Source organism: Onychomys torridus, chromosome 7, assembly GCF_903995425.1.
Source record: "Onychomys torridus chromosome 7, mOncTor1.1, whole genome shotgun sequence".
NCBI classification, from domain to species: domain Eukaryota; kingdom Metazoa; phylum Chordata; class Mammalia; order Rodentia; family Cricetidae; genus Onychomys; species Onychomys torridus.
Window position 1 is genome coordinate 37290387 of NC_050449.1, and position 11332 is coordinate 37301718.

An 11332-nucleotide genomic window follows, 5' to 3' on the forward strand; every position below is an offset into this window, starting at 1 on the left:
TGTGTATGTGTGTGGGAGTGTGCACATGAGTGCAGGAGCTGTGGAGACAGAGAGAGAGCATCAGGTCCTTTGAACTTGGAATTACAGGCAGTTTTAATATCCCTGATGTGAGGGCTGGGAACGGAACTCAGGCTCTCTACAAGAGCAAAAAGTGAGCCAGGCAGTGGTGGCACACACCTTTAATCCCACCAGTTGGGAGGCAGAGGCAGGTGGATCTCTGGATTCAAGGTCAGCCTGGTATACAGAGTAAATTCCAAGACAGCCAGGGCTACATAGGTAAACGCTGTCTCAAAAAAACAAACAAACAAACAAAAAACCCACAAAACAAAAAAGAACAGAAAATGATCTTATCTACTGAGCCGTTATTTCAATCCTTCACCACCTTTTTTTTTTTTTTTTTTTTTTTTTTTTTTTTTGACAAGGTCTTTCATAGTATCTAGAACTTGCTTATTCAGCTAGACTGGCTGACTGGGGAGCTACAGGGATCACCTGCTTCTGCTTCCCCAAAGTTAGGATTACAGGTAACCATGCCCAACTCTTACACAGATACTGTGAGCATTTTACAGAGCCATCTCCTCAGCCCCTCAGTGTCATTCAGTATTGTCTCTAACAGGTATTTCCAAAAGTGTAAAGTGGATCACTTCATTTCTCTGCTTAAAATCTTGCAAGGCCTTCCCACTGGCCTTAAAACGCACACACTCTCCCTGGGCTGTCACCTGATTGCCCTCTCTTAAACTTTTGGTTGTGAGCCTAACCTTTAATGGCTGAACCATCTCTCCAACCCTACTTCAGTCTCAAATCTCTCTCTCTCTCTCTCTCTCTCTCTCTCTCTCTCTCTCTCTCTCTCTCTCTCCACACACACACACACACACACACACACACACACACTTTCTGTCCTCTTACCCCTGCCCCCTTATCATCCTGACAGACATGAAGATATTCTACTGAAACAAAGTACCCCCAAGTAATTGGAATTTGCCCAGTTGTCTCCTGATGGAAGAAGATAAAGGATGAAGCCTGGTGCCAGTCAGAGAGGGAGCCTGTCTCCCATTTAAAAAAAATTACAACCTGTCAGACTACCTTGCAGGAGATGCTAGAGCTGAGACAATGATGAGTCAGTGATGGGCAGGATTCTAAACTCATGCCAGGACCCCAGAGATAGACTTAGGGGAATCATTGGATCTCTTTGTCCTTTTCCCCCCTAAACAAGCATATTGAATACATTTCTTTTTCTGTCCTTCACTGTTACTTGCTTGGGATGTGTGAGGGGCTGGAAAGATGGTTCTGTGGTTAAGGATGCGTGCTGTGTAATCGTGAGGACCAGGATTCAGAACCTAGCACTTACACAATAAGCAGGCATCCCACAAATGCCTGCGACTCCAGCTTGGAAAGGGGCAGACACAGAATCAACTGAGAAAAGTTGAACCTAAGTTCAGGTAGAGACTTTGCCTCAAAGGACTAGACAAAGTGATAGAGGAGAACACCTGACTCCCTCTTTTGGCCTCTGCACACAGTCACGCATATCCACAAACATGCAGTCATACATATACACACAAATAAGTGAATACATACTTTTTAAAAAGGACTAGGTTGGTTTACGGGGCTGTTAGGACCAGGCTCTGACTGTGAGTTATGGTAACAATCCCACAGCCTCCCGTTTATAAGTTAAAACATCCAGTACTTTCTACTCAAGGCCCCTGTGAACAGACAAGACTCCCCTGCCAGGGACTCTCCATTCCCACTCTGCTTGGCCACTGGGTGGCTCAGGCCCATGCAGAGGTCTTATATTGGTGTCTCCTCTCTAGAGACACCCACTGGGCCAGGCTAACTGATAAGATCTCCACAACCTTTCCAGTATCTAAAGGGTGTCTCAAAACGAGTGGTTATTTTCCCTGCTTGTTTCCCTGGAGCTAAAGGGCTTCTCTCCCACTCTTCCCCACCCCACCCCTACCCCCACCCAGAGAAAAAGACTGTCTGGTGATTCTGAAGCCTGAAACAGTCAAGTATTTCTTGACTAATAGAACAAAAGAAAGAAAGAGAGCATAGGAGATGTGCCTTCCAAAGAGTTCACAGTACAGCCTAGGAGGTAGGAAAACAGAACACAAGATCTTTCCATCTGTCAATTAATCAATATTGGTTAATCACCGACCAATGACCTCCACACTTCAGCGCCTGGAGCGGGATGTCTTGGCTGTTAAAGCTGTAGTTAAAAGATTAATTGACGCACAATCTCTCTGTGATCCAGAGCCCAGCTGGGGACCTGAGGTCGGGAAAGACTGACAGGCTTCAAGCTCCCTTGGAACTTCCTAGAGAGGGGTTCTGATGAGCTGAGCCTTGGCTACCAAACAAACATCCCTCACGGTTCCCCAGGGCCCTAGGGCTGGCTCCAAGGCCCTGGACCTCTGTAGGAGGTAAGGAAGCTGCCACTCTGCCATTTGCCCAGATCCTACAGTAGTGGACCCACAGCCCCAAGATGGGAGCCCTCCCCTTCCTGCTGAGGAAGCAAACAGGAAGGAGGAAGGTGGAGGGAAGCCTGGAACACCACTTGAGCAAAGCCAGGAGCCGAGGAAGCATAGTCCTGGGAGTGAAGGAGCTGAGATTCTCTTAGCCTGGGTGGGAGAGTCTCCTTGGGATCTGCTGTCTTAGATGTGGCCCCGTGGGGTCCAGCACAGGCCCAAAGCCAAGAGAAAGACAAAGCTCCCTGCCCCAGGCCCCTCCTGCAGCTCCAGGTGGTCTCCCTTTGGTGTGAGCCTCTGGAAGCTTCACACTGTTTCTCAGGCGTCCCTACTTTATGGCTTTCCTTATTTTTAATTTAGACAAAAGACTTTGCTTAGCCCTTTATGGTCTCATCCAAATGGGCTTTTATCTTTTCACTAGAACTGTCTGTTTTTATTGTTTTGATCTCTCTACTGTTTTATTAAGTAATCCTTTAGCTGTGAAGAAAATTTGGGGTTTATTTTTATTTATTTTACTGTTTGGTTTTTTTTTTTTTTTTTTTTTTTTTTTTTTTTTTTGCTTTGAAATGCAGAGACAGCAGTATTACAAAGAGGGAGGCTAGCAGGGTCTCCTAGACTGCTGAGGCTTGTCCTAGAGTCTTGGAAAACGAGGACAATAAGCATGGGCCCCAGACAGTCCTCCATGACTGATACTCCCATTAAAAATTACTCATTTCAACCATACGGAGACGAAGAGATTAGTCCTAACAGCCCAGAGGACTTACCAGAACAGGGACTTTTAACTTATTTGTGGGTGGATAAGTGACGTCTTGGTGAAACTGCTTTGACATGTGGATACCTGATATGGCCTCTGTGTTCTAAAAGCAGCCATTATACCCTCTGCTAGCTCTCTGTCCAGTCACGTGAGAAGCTTTCCACCCCACCCCAAGTCAGAAGCAGGAGCCCACAGTAAGAAACACTCTAGATGACAAGCCACCAGCCTGTGACATTCTGACACAGCTCTGTCTGACGTGGCCTGTCGTCAAACTGGAGGACGGCTTTTCTGTAGCTTAGAGTTTGACTTTTCATACACGTGGGCAATCTAAAAGCATGGTGTCCCCCGTGTTTTTGAAATTTATGTAAATGGTTTCATGCTATCTGTCCCACCCGTCTCTGACATTTTCTGCCTCTGGGTTGCTTGAGAGAGCTTGCCTATTGCTGGAGGAAGATGTAGTAATTGCTCACTGCTTTTGTCTGCGGCCTGGTATTTCCTCACACCCAAGAGCTGTGTTTTGTTTGGTTTGTTTTGGGGTTTGTTTTTGCTTGAAAATATGGAACACATCACAGATTTGTGTCAGCCTTGCACAGACACCACACTAATCTCCTCTGTATCACTCCAGGGTTTGTTACTCAGGCTACAGAAGCCAGCACTTGTTTTATATTTTGGGGGGCAAGGTCTCATGTAGCTCCTATTACTCTCAAATTCCATCTATGGCTGATAATGACCTTGAACTTCTAACCCTCCCACCTCCACCTCCTAAGTGTTGGGATCACACTCACATATCACCATGCTAAGGGCTGGTATCAAACCCAGGGCTTGGCACATGCTAGGCAAGTGCTCTACCACATGAGCCACACTGCTATGTTCTACCCTCCCATTCTTGAAGGAGGTCACAGGCTCCTCATTAGCACTTGATAGGACTCCAATTTTCTAATTTCCAATCCAAGAGGTTAAAAACTCTACCTTCTTGTTTTAATTGTATAGAAGAAATTGAGCAAGTCTTTGTATCATTGTTATTTGTTCAAAAGTCTACTTCTGTGGAATGGCCTTTTAAATCTTTCTTCCCTGGCTGGATTTTTGTGAATTTTTGACTTGCAGGTTTTCAAAACAAATGCTGGTTATTAATCTTTGTCAGTCTTAAAATTTGAAAAAATATCTACCCCTACTCCATCACCTCTTGTTAACTGTGTGTGTACAGTGAGTTTTTTGTTTGTTTGTTTGTTTTTGAGATAGGGCCTCACTATGTAGCTCTGGCTGCCCTGGAACTTACTCTGTAGACCAGGCTAGCCTTGAACGCACAGAGATCCGCCTGCCTCTGCCTCCTGAGTGCTGGAACTGAAGGCCTGTACCACAAGTGGTTTTTGTTTTGTTTTGTTTTGTTTGTTTGTTTAATCTCCTTTAATGTCAGTCTGTAATGCTGAAGTAATCAAATCCATTTATTTTTGTGTCTTTAATTTCATATATTTTAAAAAAAAATCTTTTCAAAGAAACACTTATTCTGAGGTCCAGAGTGAAATGAATGATAAACGGCGCTGGTTACCACTCGGAAAGGTCACGGTCACAACAGAACCCAGAATCAGTTTTAGAGCTTTATTAGGAGGAAGAGGGGTGGAGGGTGTACAAGAGAACCAAGCCTGGGAAAGGAGCAAGTGCAGAGAGAGGGAAAGATGGTTGGAGGGGAAAAGACAGAGCAGAACATCTGCATCTGGCTTTTTAAGGGTTCCCAGTGAACCTGCATAGGCAGGCTTACACAACTACACTACACATGCGCTGATTGAGTGACCACGATACGCGCGCGCACACACACGCGCAGTCACCAGCGCACACCAGCACACAATGATGACATAAGACACAAGACCCTTTGCTTAACTCCTGAACTGCACATGTACGGTCATGCAGCTGGAGTGAGGGCAGAATTCTAGAGTCCTTTTCAATTCTTTTTCCTATATTTGTATTTATAATTTTTCTCTTCACATTTAAGTCTTTATCCATTTGGGTGTTTTTTGTTTTTGTTTTTGTTTTTTTTCTTTTCGAGACAGGGTTTCTCTGTGCAGCTTTGCTCCTTTCCTGGAACTCACTTTGTAGACCAGGCTGGCCTCAAACTCACAGAGATCCGCCTGCCTCTGCCTCCCGAGTGCTGGGATTAAAGGCGTGTGCCACCACTGCCCGGCTTGGATTTTTTTTTTTTAAATAGAGTATGAACCCAATTTAAGTTATTTCCAAGGAAATGGGCCATTTTCTTTGAGACTCTTCACTAAGTAGCTCTCCCTTCTGCCTGCTTGGAACGCATGCCCTGCTCTGCTGAGTTCTTTCACAGCCTTGTTTATTTAGGCTGAGTTCTGTTTGTTAGATGTGTTTATTTACATATGTCTACATCTGTTTCCAGTCTCCCGCCCTGTTCCCTCAGCTTGCCTATCTAGTCCTTTGACAATAATACTCTGCTTTTATTATTTTGACTTTGTAATCATCTTGAAAATCCACAGCCCAAGTGTTGTTCCTTTGTTCTTTTGAAATTGGATTAGCTATTTGTGGCTCTCCATTCTCCCATGTAGATTTTATAATCAATTTAATTCCCTAAAATTCCTGCTGGAATTTAATTGAATGTAGAAATTAATTTCGGGTTAATAGATATCTTTCCAAGATGAAATCATCTCAAACATAGATACAGTGTTTCTTTTTATTTGGGGCCTTTTGTTTTCCTTTGTGGTCTTGGGCCCTCTTTCTTAGTTAATCCCTTGGACCTTGGGGTTTTCATTGTTAGTAGAGAGAAGTCAGCTGGCTGTTTTTGGGAACCCTGTTGGGGGGTCTAGAGTAAGTGGATGCAATTATAAAATTGAAAGGCAGAATGTTTTCACCACAATCACTAAGACCACTCTCTTTCCATCCCAAGTTCCTCTCCCGGGCACAGCCTGAATGTCAGCCAGCACTGGAGCCCAGGGCACTGGGCTCCAGGAAAGGGGACTTGGAGCTGGAGACCTGTCTAGCTGGGGTCATAGGTCATGAGTGAGTGGCTTTACTGTGAATGGTTAAGGTCACTCACTGCCTAGTGTCTAGTTGTCTGAATACCCTCTGGGAACCTCAGGACTTCTCTACTTCCTAATTGGAGATGGAAACACAAGTACGCAGGCTGAAGTAAATCAAGAGTTAATTAGTAAGGGGCTGCGGAGATGGCTCAGCAGTTAAGAGCACTTTCCCTTGAAGAGAACCTGGTTGAGATTCCCTGCACCCTCATGGTGGCTGACAACCATCTACAACTCCAGTCCTGGGGGAACTGGACACACATGTAGGCAAAGCGTCCATACATATAAAATAAATTACTTTTTTTTAAAGGGGGCTAATTAGTAAAAAAAAAAAAAAAAAAGAAAGAAAGAAAGAAAGAGAAAGGAAAAACTTTTCTTTTATTTTGCTTGTTTGTATTTATGTGCATATATGTGTGCCTGTCAGCCTTTATGTGTACAGTTTGCATGCAGGGCCTGTAGGGGCCAGAAGAGGGCGTCAGAACCCCTGCAACTGGAGTCAGGCAGTTAGAAGGTCCTCTGTAAGAGCAAATGCTCTTAACAGATGAGCTGCACCTCCAGCCCCCAAACACTTTTCATGTTCATTAGACTTTGCAGTTAAAAAATACATAGTTGTTTTGAGTTCTCACTCTAAAGTACATTTTTTTTATAATTTTTAAATATTTATTTTTATGGGTATGAATATTTTGCGTGCATGTGTATTGGTATACTATGTGAGTGCCTGGTGCCCTTGGAGGCCAGAAGAGAGCCCCAGATCTCCTGAAAGTGGAGTTATAGCAGTTGTGAGCTGCCATTTGGGTGTTGGGGATTGAACCCAAGTTCTCTGGGAAAGTGGTCAGTGCTCTTAACCGCTGAGCCTTCTTTCCAGTCTCTAATTTATGCATTTTTTAACATTTTATTTGAGTGAGGGAGAGAGAGAGAGAGAGAGAGAGAGAGAGAGAGAGAGAGAGAGTGTATGTATGTAGGTCAGAGGACAACTTGCAGGACATTGGTTATTTCTTTCCACCATGTGAATCCCAGGTATGAAAAAAATACATATATCTGGAATTTTCTTTTCAATTTCTTACTTTCTTTTTTTGCTTGCTTGTTTAGTTTTTTGAGACAGAGTCTCACTTTGAAGTCTTGTCTGGCCTAAAACTTGATATTTAGCCAGAATGGCCAAGAACTCATGGAGATTTGCTGCCTCTGCCTCCCAAGTGCTGGGATTAAAAGTTACCACAACTCACTACATCATTGTTCGGTCCCCCTTCCCCCCCCAATCCCAAGACAGGGTTTCACTATATAGCCCTGGATGTCCCGGAACTTGCTCTGTAGACCAGGCTACCCTCAAACCCACAGAGATCTGTCTGCCTCTGCCTCCCAAGTGCTGGGATTAAGGGCATGCACTGCCGCCGCCACTGCCGCCGCCACCACCACCGCCACCTGTTTATTTTACTGTTCTTAAAGAGAAATTCCCCTACCACGTGAATCACCACCCCTCAAAACCTGGATTTTTTTTTTTTTAAGCTCATGTATTTGTGTTGAACTCTCTCATTTTTTTTTGTTTTTGTTCTTGCATTCATTTAAAAGACCCTAATTTTTTTTAAATTGGGTTTGTCAAAACATAGCCTATAGACTAAATCACGTTTGTTTTTTAAGTTGTTTCACTGGAAAGAGCCTCATGCATTCATTTACATATTGAATGTTTCTGTTTTCACATCAGGACAGACACTGAAGCCCACGGAGCTGAAAAGATTTCCTATCTGTCACTTACTTGACATGAAAAAGCTTGCCAATATCTACCTTTTGTTTATTTTGTTGTTTTTTGAGACAAGGTCTCCTGTACACCAGACTGGCCTGGAACTCCATCTGTAGAGGAGGAAGATGTCAAACCCTGATCTTCTTGCCGCTACCTCCCAAGATCACAAGCATGGGACACCATGCTTGGCCTGCCAATTCTACTTTAAAGAGATTAATTACATCAATACGCCTTTTGATAGAGAAGTCTCACATGACTGTCATGAATCTGTCTCATTTAGAACATTGTTTTTTCATCCTCGTACAATAATCTACACTAAAGTACATAAATCTTAGGTACACAGCTTAATGAAGTTTTACATCTATACACACTAAGCATCATTCTGACCAAGGATATGAATTTCCAGTACTACAGTGGGCCCTCCCAATCCTCCCAAACCCCTACCAGTGAGTATCACCAATCTCCTCACTCCCAAGGCAGCAATTCTGAATTCTTGGCTCCTGCCACCCAGGCCTCAGAAACAGAATCATACAGTACCTAGTATTATGAGTCTGACTTTTTGGACAATGTAGGTCCAATTATACTATGCACAACAGTAGTTAAATTTTTAATGTTACCCAGCATTATATTACTTGGAAAACTATATATTGTTCTTAGTATAGTATTAAATTCAATTGATATCCTGAAGTGGTTTATGCTTGTATTTGTAAATAAAAGTAGCCTAAAATTTTCCTTTTGTATTAGTATATTCTCTCTCCTCTCCTTCAGAACATTCGCTGTAACAGTTAAACCACGTTACATCAAGTTCATGAAATGGCTTGGGCAGCTTCCCCTTTTTCTATTTTCAAAACAATTGATGTTAGATAGCAATTGGGTTGGGCATCGAACCCAGGCCTTGACAAAAACTAAATGTGTACCCTCCCACTGAGCTTCACCCCCAGCCCAAACTGCAACTGTGATACAAGGCATTGTATAAGTTTTGTTGTTGACCTTTCCTTTTTCTTTTTTTTTTTTTTTTTTTTTTTTTTTGGTTTTTGGAGACAGGGTTTCTCTGTGTAGTTTTGGTGCCTTTCCTGGATCTCACTCTGTGGACCAGGCTGGCCTTGAACTCACAGAGATCCACCTGCCTCTGCCTCCCAAGTGCTGGGATTAAAGGCGTGCGCCACCACCGCCCGGCTTGTTGGCCTTGTCTTTTTTTTTTTTTTTTTTTTTTTCCCCAGAGCTGAGGACTGAACCCAGGGCCTTGTGCTTGCTAGGCAAGCGCTTACATTTAAATCCCTATAAAACAGCCTGAGCTGTGGAGAGCCAGTGTGGCAGGAAGACTTTTACAAGAACTTTTCCACTTTTCCATTTCCATTACTATCCTGCCAGCTTCGTCATTCCTCGTTCAGTTTATGTCGCTGTGATAAAACACTGACCAAAAGCGATGTAGGGGACAAAGTGTTCATTTCATCTTCAAATCCCCAGGTCACCGTCCATTGGGGAGTCAGGGCAGGAGGCCAGAGACACAGAGGAGCAGGGGTCACAGAGACATGAGGTTTCCTGGCGTGTCCTCCATGGCTTGCTCACCTGCTTTCTTATACAACCCAGAACCGCTTGCCCAGAAATGACACTGAGCCCTCCCACATCAATCGCCAATCAGAAACATTCCCCTCGGGCATTCCCACAGGCCATTCTGGTGGAGGCAATTCCCCAGTCAGGGTCCCTCCTCCCTCTAGTTTGTGTTAAGTTGACAAAAAACAACAAAAACGTTCATCTTGTACCACTTCCACTACACCACTCACCACATACAAGACACCAAACACACACACACACACACACACACACACACACACACACACACACTCACACTCACACCCATGTGCACATGTGCATACACACTAATAATAGTAAGATAAAGATGTTTGTAAGTCTTTTCAAGGCAGGCTTGTCATCAGTCATTCTTGGGTCTTTTCCTGGGCTTGGTAGCACCCTCTCTTTTGTTGTAGTGTTTCCATTGTTCTGGCTCCCTGGGGCTTTCTCTGATGTTTTTTCCTGCCATCTAGGTTTAAATACATAGTCCATTTGTTCTCGGTTATTCTTGTTTTCTGACAGGCGCTCCTCCTTGAACTGCCTTAACCGTTACACATGAATTTTGACATCGAGAGCTTTCCTTGGCATTCAATTTGAAGTAATCAACAATTTCTTGTAAGATACTCTCTTGAATCCAAGAGTCATTTCACAGTATGGTTTGGCATTTCAGACATATAAAATAGTTTGTCTACTCTTCAGCTATTTCCCAGCTCCTGCCTCCCGCTTGGTGGTGATCACGTGGTTACATCTGCATTTTGCTTGTAGATGTGATAGATGATAGATAGATCATCTAGTCAACCATCAATGGAGTTTAATAAACTTATTTCCAATCTTGTCTTTTCTTATCATATGTCTTAGGGGTGTGTGTGTGTGTGTGTGTGTGTGTGTGTGTGTGTGTGTGTGCCACTACTGTGAGTGGAGGTAGGTCAGATGACAGCTTCCAGGAGTGGCTCTCTCCTTCCACCATGAGGGTTCCTGGGATTGAACTCAGGTCTTCAGGCTTAGGTGAAAGAGTTTTACCCACTGAGCCATCTCACTGGCCATTAGATTCAAATTTTCAATTGCTGGGAAACATTTTGTACAGCCTTTGTAATTAGGGACATTTTCATTTGCCCTTATACTTAATCTAGGGCTGGAGGTTTTTTTCCCAAACGTTTCTAGATAGCACCTGATGGTCATTTCAACGCTTCCTTTATGGTCCTTGTTTGAAGGTAATCTGCTCTTTTTCTATGTAGAAACTTTGCATCTTTGTTTTTGATCCTTGTAAATTTCATCTAATATTAGTGATGAACAAGTTTAATTTGAAACTAAGCTCAATACCATTATCTTAGTACCCATCAAAAATGAAATATTTAGGGCATGAGAATGTATTTCAGTTAGTAGAGAGCTTGCTTAGCATACTCAAAACTCTGGGTTGTATTCCAAGCACTGCATAAAAATGAGGCACACACCTGTGATCACAGCACTCAGGAAATATAAGCTGGAGGTTCAGGAGTTCAAATTTGTCTTAGGCTATCTAGAAAGGTCAAGGCCATCATGGACTACATGAAATCTTACCTTAAAAAAAAAAATACTAGCCGGGGGTGGTGGCGCACACCTTTAATCCCAGCACTCAGGAGGCAGAGCCAGGGCGGATCTCTAAGTTCGAGGCCAGCCTGGTCTCCAAAGCGAGTTCCAGGAAAGGCACAAAGCTACACAGAGAAACCCTGTCTCGAAAAACCAAAAAAAAAAAATACTTAGCGATATCTGCTCCTCTCTGTTCCAGAGACTGCCGAAGTCCTGAGACACA

General features: G+C 43.5%; 1 non-coding gene across 1 annotated transcript; it reads right to left on the reverse strand.

Annotated features, from left to right (window-relative positions):
- Nucleotides 1-3760: 3760 nt before the first annotated feature.
- On the reverse strand, nucleotides 3761-3863 carry LOC118588117. Its single transcript, XR_004945519.1, has one exon. It is a non-coding gene; the product is annotated as a U6 spliceosomal RNA (small nuclear RNA).
- Nucleotides 3864-11332: the final 7469 nt, after the last annotated feature.